Below are 6,383 nucleotides of genomic sequence, written 5' to 3'. Positions count from 1 at the left end.
TTATTGGACAACTAAACAAAAATGAATCACAAGCTTTCAAGACCTCAAAGGTCTCTTCTTTAGGGGAAAGTAGGAAAGAGTGATATTTCAATTTAGAGGAGAGAGGTAGCCATTTTCCCTGTTCAGAAGAAACTGCCTTGATGTGGGAAGAGAAATTGTCTAGCTGACGTCAAACTGTGCTTTAATATTTGGAGGAACATGTCAATATGTCTCAAGTTTCTGCAAACTCATCTAAGATTTCCAGAAGGACTCCTATGACGGTTGAAGGGGGACTCGTCTAAGAGTTTAAGGTAGTGGCTTAAAAGTTACAGAAAGGTACCGAAGGACTCTCCAAAAATATGAAGACAGGCTTCTTTAAAGCTTGAAAGAGAACAACTAAAATATCTCAAATGTAAGGGATGCCTCCACTGTATTGTGTATTTATTTGCTTTGTGATTAATGTATATTATTTAATGAAGAAGTTACTTTTTTTAAAATCTATGCATGATATGATTTTTTATTTTAAGTGCTTTTTGATTAAAAAAAAATATATATTTTGAATAATAATTAAATTATACAAAATACACACCAGCGTTAGAAGCTAACAATATTGTACTACCCGTCCAAAGGACTAGTACATTTTGAAACTTGCTAATCCTGATGTAAACTTGCTAGTCCTTATATGAAGTGCCTAAGTTGGAATCAACAACTGTACAGTTAGGGTTGAGGGCCCTAAAAACAGGCTTAGCTTTTATTTTGCTAAAAAATAGACACACCAATAAATTTAGATTTACATTTTGTTTTTTTGTTTTTTTTAAGAAAGCACCTTCGTGAACGCTCATACAAATCGACCAATCACCTGTTTGCACCTTGTTACTGAGCGACTGCTGTACTGTGTGCTGAGACACTGACAGCACCAGACCAGGATGACAGAGGAAAACATTGTCTTAGCTGTGTCACCTTGCCAACCATGAAGCTCTGCCTGAAGTTGACAGCGATGACACAAGTAAAATGTTTATTTTATTGTACAGTACATGTGTTGCTAGTTATGAAAATACTGGCTGGCTATGAATTACTGTCTACAGTAGTTACTGTACTCATGTACACACGCGCTTTCACTAAGTCCCAGTTTAAAGACAGTACATTTTACTGTAGCCCTCGGGGTGAAATTGTTAGCTAGATGGCTATTTTTTTTATTGCAGTGGGAAAACCTTTTCAGCAAATGTCCTTGCAAAACTCCTCAAGAAAGCCCCTTTTGCTTTTGCCTTCTTAAAAACTCTGGGTCTGATTTTCCACCCTGATCAGATTGCCCGTGTCACTGAGCAGTGAGCAGTTTGCTTATTTTTTGTTTACAGTGTAAAATATAACCCTCACTCATCCAAAGAGTGGAAGCACTGAGGTTCATTCCTGAAAGGTGTGTCAGTCTCAGGTAATGAATGGGACTTGCTGCCCAGGTAAAGGGGAACATGAGTTTGCTTAAAGAATCCACACCTCCTGCTCAGTGCCAGTGAGACTCATGAAATTATTTTGTTAGCTACACTTTAAGACTTCTTACATGCCAACATAAACTTGGTCATGGGAAGATTCAAACAAATAGTAAGGAAATATCTTTACAATACAATGTATACTGTCAAAAAGGGTTTGACAGTAATCTGCTCTGTGGGACTCCAGTGTGACTCCGAATCACAGCACAGGAGAGCAATGGGGCTGCAGCCTGCCTGGATTTATCAGAGGGTGCAAGTCTATAGTATACACAGCATACCAGAATCTGACAAAAGAACAATGGCATTCCTCAAGAAATACAGGAAGACAGCCCTGCAGCTGAGCCCTCAGCACCTCGGCAGAAATGAGCGGCTGGAAATGAGCCCACAGAGCGGCATGTTTTATGAAGGGGTTCATCGTGTGGGGGCTGAGCTCATGTCAGAGCCGTTTCAGAACTAAATGTAGCTTCAAATAGTATTGAACAGGAACATGTTCATGGAAGATGATATCTCTGACAGTACAAGTTTTGAGGAACTAGTTTTTGTTTATTTTGAAACTACACAAGGCTTATTTTGCATGAACAGTTCAGCTCTGGAAAGGGCAGAGTCAAAACTGCTTTGGAAGCCAGTGCTAAGCAGCATTCATTTATTCTTGGAAAAGAATAAAAACAAACAGGTGTTCTAAAACTAGCAAACACAGAGCACAATAACAGACCCTACACTGTGAAGAAGGATGTGCTGTCCTTAACGTGCTGAACTTTAATCAGTGTCTGTGCATTTTAAACTTTATTAAATACAAACACCTAAACCATCTCTGTGTGCCTATGATTGTGTTTTACCTTTTAAAACAGATCATTTTTATTTATACATAGAAAACACAGCAAATAAGAGTTTCCCCAAGATTCTGTGGAATCCCTAGTGACACCAGGAAGCTCTGGTTGCATAACAAACTGATGTCATGAATGACTTGCATCATGTAGTTAAGGTAACAAGGTTCAGCTCTGACATCACAAAGCCCTACTGGCCATTCTCGCACTAGCTGTATTCTGGACCAGTCATTTTATGTTGGACTGTCAAACTTGAGAAGGTGCCCTTTCATCTCTTCATAGAAAGGGTTTTTTATTTCTTTTTCTTGTTTGTTTTTTGACAATTGGGTGAATCTAGTTCAGACAGATCCATCCTTTTCAACTATAACATGTAATTCACAGTTAAAATGAAGTTAAAATGAAACTCTCAAAGTTACAGAGGGAATCTTCTCCAAGACAGAATTGAACAGGAGGCCAGTCTGATGGAGCGGTTTCAGTTTAATGCACAAGTTCCAGATGGATCATCTCATGTTTAAATGTGTCTCACAACAGACAGACCCATTTAAAGAATGTGTCTCAGAGTAGCAATGTCTCTCAAAATGGAAAGACCCTGTGTTAAGAATGTGTCTCACACTGGATAGACCCTGTGTTAAGAATGCATCTCACAATGGACAGACCCTGTGTTAAGAATGTGTCTCACACTGGACAGACCCTGTGTTAAGAATGTGTCTCACACTGGACAGACCTTGTTTTAAGAATGTGTCTCACACTGGACAGACCCTGTGTTAAGAATGTGTCTCACACTGGACAGACCTTGTTTTAAGAATGTGTCTCACACTGGACACACCCTGTGTTAAGAATGTGTCTCACAATGGACAGACCCTGTGTTAAGAATGTGTCTCACAATGGACAGACCCTGTGTTAAGAATGCGTCTCACAATGGACAGACCCTGTGTTAAGAATGTGTCTCACACTGGACACACCCTGTGTTAAGAATGTGTCTCACACTGGACAGACCCTGTGTTAAGAATGTGTCTCACACTGGACAGACCCTGTGTTAAGAATGTATCTCACACTGGACTCACCCTGTGTTAAGAATGTGTCTCACGCTGGACAGACCCTGTGTTAAGAATGTGTCTCACACTGGACACACCCTGTGTTAAGAATGTGTCTCACACTGGACACACCCTGGGTTAAGAATGTGTCTCACACTGGACAGACTGTTAGAAAAGATTAGAAGTTTAAGCTGTGTTACGCTGTCAAGTTTGATGAGGAGGGTTTATTTTTATTTTATATTTTTCTTACTCCAGTCACCCTCCTTTGGCTCAAGGTTTGAAACTGTATGTTTAACGTCATTACATGTTTGTTGCTAAAGATAATTGTGTTCTGTACAACCGTTTAATTTTTTTTCTAACCAACCTTTTTTGGGAAGCCACAGAATTATAACCATGCAATTCCGACCAGATCCCAACAACATAGTGTTCCTCCAAGCACATTGAGCTACTAGGAACCGGACGAGCATGGATGGGTCCAATGGCCTCCTCGCGCTCCTAAATGTTCTTATGTTATTATAACAGCTTTACGTTTAACCATCTTTGATAGTACAGAAAATACAGCTTGCACAATGCAATCCACTGATACAGGGTATGGGTCCATGCTAGTGAAAATAAAACATTGCAAAGTCCAATGTAGTTTTATCAAAGGTATTGAGTTTAATGACATCAGAAAATATTATTTATTTATGTGCAAAGCTTTACAGAGAATGGAACAGTGCCTATTAAATACAGCCAACCCTCTTTAAAAGCGAGCACAGTGGAGGAAACCTGGGGGTGTTTCTTGCAGCACCAGGAATGTGAGAAAGGTCTGTTTCTTCGATGTATCAAAATGCTGGACTGGTGAGCTTTGGTGCTGAGAAAATGCTGGACCTCCTTCATTCCAGTTAAACACAATGGAGCCGAAGACACACAGAGAAGCCCAGGGAAGTGTTCCTAATCATACTGCTCAACCAGAAATACATGGCTCAGGTGGTACATTACCACAGGATTGACTGGAGTTACTGTTTTACTCCACTGTCGGTCTGTTTTCTCAGTTTCACTCATGACACAATTGTTTTGTGGCATGTGAACGGCCATGTCCAGTCACTGCATTATGTAGTCTCTTATTCTAGCTCCCTATACATTGCACATGACTTCTTAATAAAGAATAGGCTTCAGACTCTACAACTGACTCTGATAGGAAGGACACCTTCATTAAATCAGTGTCAAACTACAACATTGAAGGATAATGTTCTTTTGAAATATTATTTTGCTTTATTTTTTATATTAATTGATTTTTGTATAGATGTTAATATTGTGATTGTTGTTAAAATAAGAAAAAAAAATCCAAAGATTCCATTTGCAAGGTAAGGGTTATTAGCCCTGTGATTAGTTTGTCTTTAATTAATATTATTTAGTGACATTAATTGATTGGCAATCCGTACCCCTCTGTCCCATTGCAGGTAATGACTCACCCGGGAGAATGTGGACTGAAAGGCTGCACTGGTCCATCAATCACAGTTACAGATTTGATCAGCACCTCCTCTGTATAGTGACATCATCCCATGCACTACAGAGGGATTGTTAACCAGCTCACTGCTGAGCAGATTGCACCCCTGCCTAAACCTGCCCTACCCCTAAACCTACCCGACCCCTACTCCTAGTCTCTCCAGTCGAGCGCCTGTCTGCTGATCCCATGGAGACTGGTCTCCAGAGCTGGCTCTCTGTGCCCCCTTCATGACTCCCCCTGTCCTCTCTCTCTGTGCCCCTTCCCTGACTCACCCTTCCCTCTCTTTGTGCCCCTTCCCCGACTCTCCCTGCCATCTCTCTCTGTGCTCCCCCAGGCTGCAGTCCCTTCATGAGAAGCTGTGCTCAGTGCAGGCGGAGGCAGAGCTCTCTATGTGCCACACCGCCCAAGTCGAGAAGAAGAACCGCCCCCGGATCCTCGAAGAGGAGATCCCCCACAACTCCCAGCTCCAGGTACCCGAGCAGCCTGTCAGTCTGCCTGTAGAAGCACCTGTGTGTTCATTCATTGTGTTGCACAGATCAGAGATCAGCATCCCAGATAAGAACCATTACAGGGTGTGCGAGGTCCAGGGAGGGTGCTCCCACTGAGCCACCCCAGCACCACTGCAGATCCAGGGTTCAACTCACATCTCCGCTCCCAGTCACTTACTGAACTGTATTCAATCCATCAAGAGTAGTGGATCTAAATGCTGCTGTTCTTTAAATCATTTAGATAATACATCCTCTACCATTCTACTTGACTTTAGAGTCAGAAATCAATGAATATAGACCCAAGTACACTGTTCACATCTGCTGCTTTTTAGATCACTTGAATAGATTTCAAGATGTTAGTATCTTAGTGTGGCTTAAATGGAGACAAATAGTATGCTGTACTGAGGGAGCTGCTGGGTTAGGATTATGCTGTACTGAGGGAGCCGCTGGGTTAGGATTATGGTTAGGGTTATGCTGTACTGTGGGAGACGCTGGGTTAGGGTTATGCTGTACTGAGGGAGCTGCTGGGTTAGGATTATGCTGTACTGAGGGAGCCGCTGGGTTAGGATTATGCCGTACTGAGGGAGCTGCTGGGTTAGGGTTATGCTGTATTGAGGGAGCTGCTCGGTTAAGGTTATGTTGTACTGAGGGAGCCAATGGGTTAGGATTATGGTTAGGGTTATGCTGTACTGAGGGAGCCACTGGGTTAGGGTTATGGTTAGGGTTATGCTGTACTGAGGGAGCCGCTGGGTTAGGGTTATGCTGTACTGAGGGAGCCGCTGGGTTAGGTTTATGCTGTACTGAGGGACCCTATACACCAGCTGCTCTGTGCAGGTTTCCGCTTTCATCCAGGCACTGCTGTCACTGATACTGCTGAGGCACTGGGAATATTGAGAGGTCTACCCTGGCCTGGAACTTGTGAAGATGGTGAAGTAACCAGACAGTGTTAGAACTCGTCCTGGTTTGAGTCCTGCAAACTGTTCATTTCACAGAAATATATATATATATATATATATATATATATATATATATATATATATATATATATATATATAAAAAACAGCATGTATGTATTTATGTGTGAA

The sequence above is a fragment of the Polyodon spathula genome, chromosome 8 (assembly GCF_017654505.1).
Source record: "Polyodon spathula isolate WHYD16114869_AA chromosome 8, ASM1765450v1, whole genome shotgun sequence".
Taxonomy (NCBI): domain Eukaryota; kingdom Metazoa; phylum Chordata; class Actinopteri; order Acipenseriformes; family Polyodontidae; genus Polyodon; species Polyodon spathula.
This window is presented reverse-complemented; position numbering follows the sequence as displayed.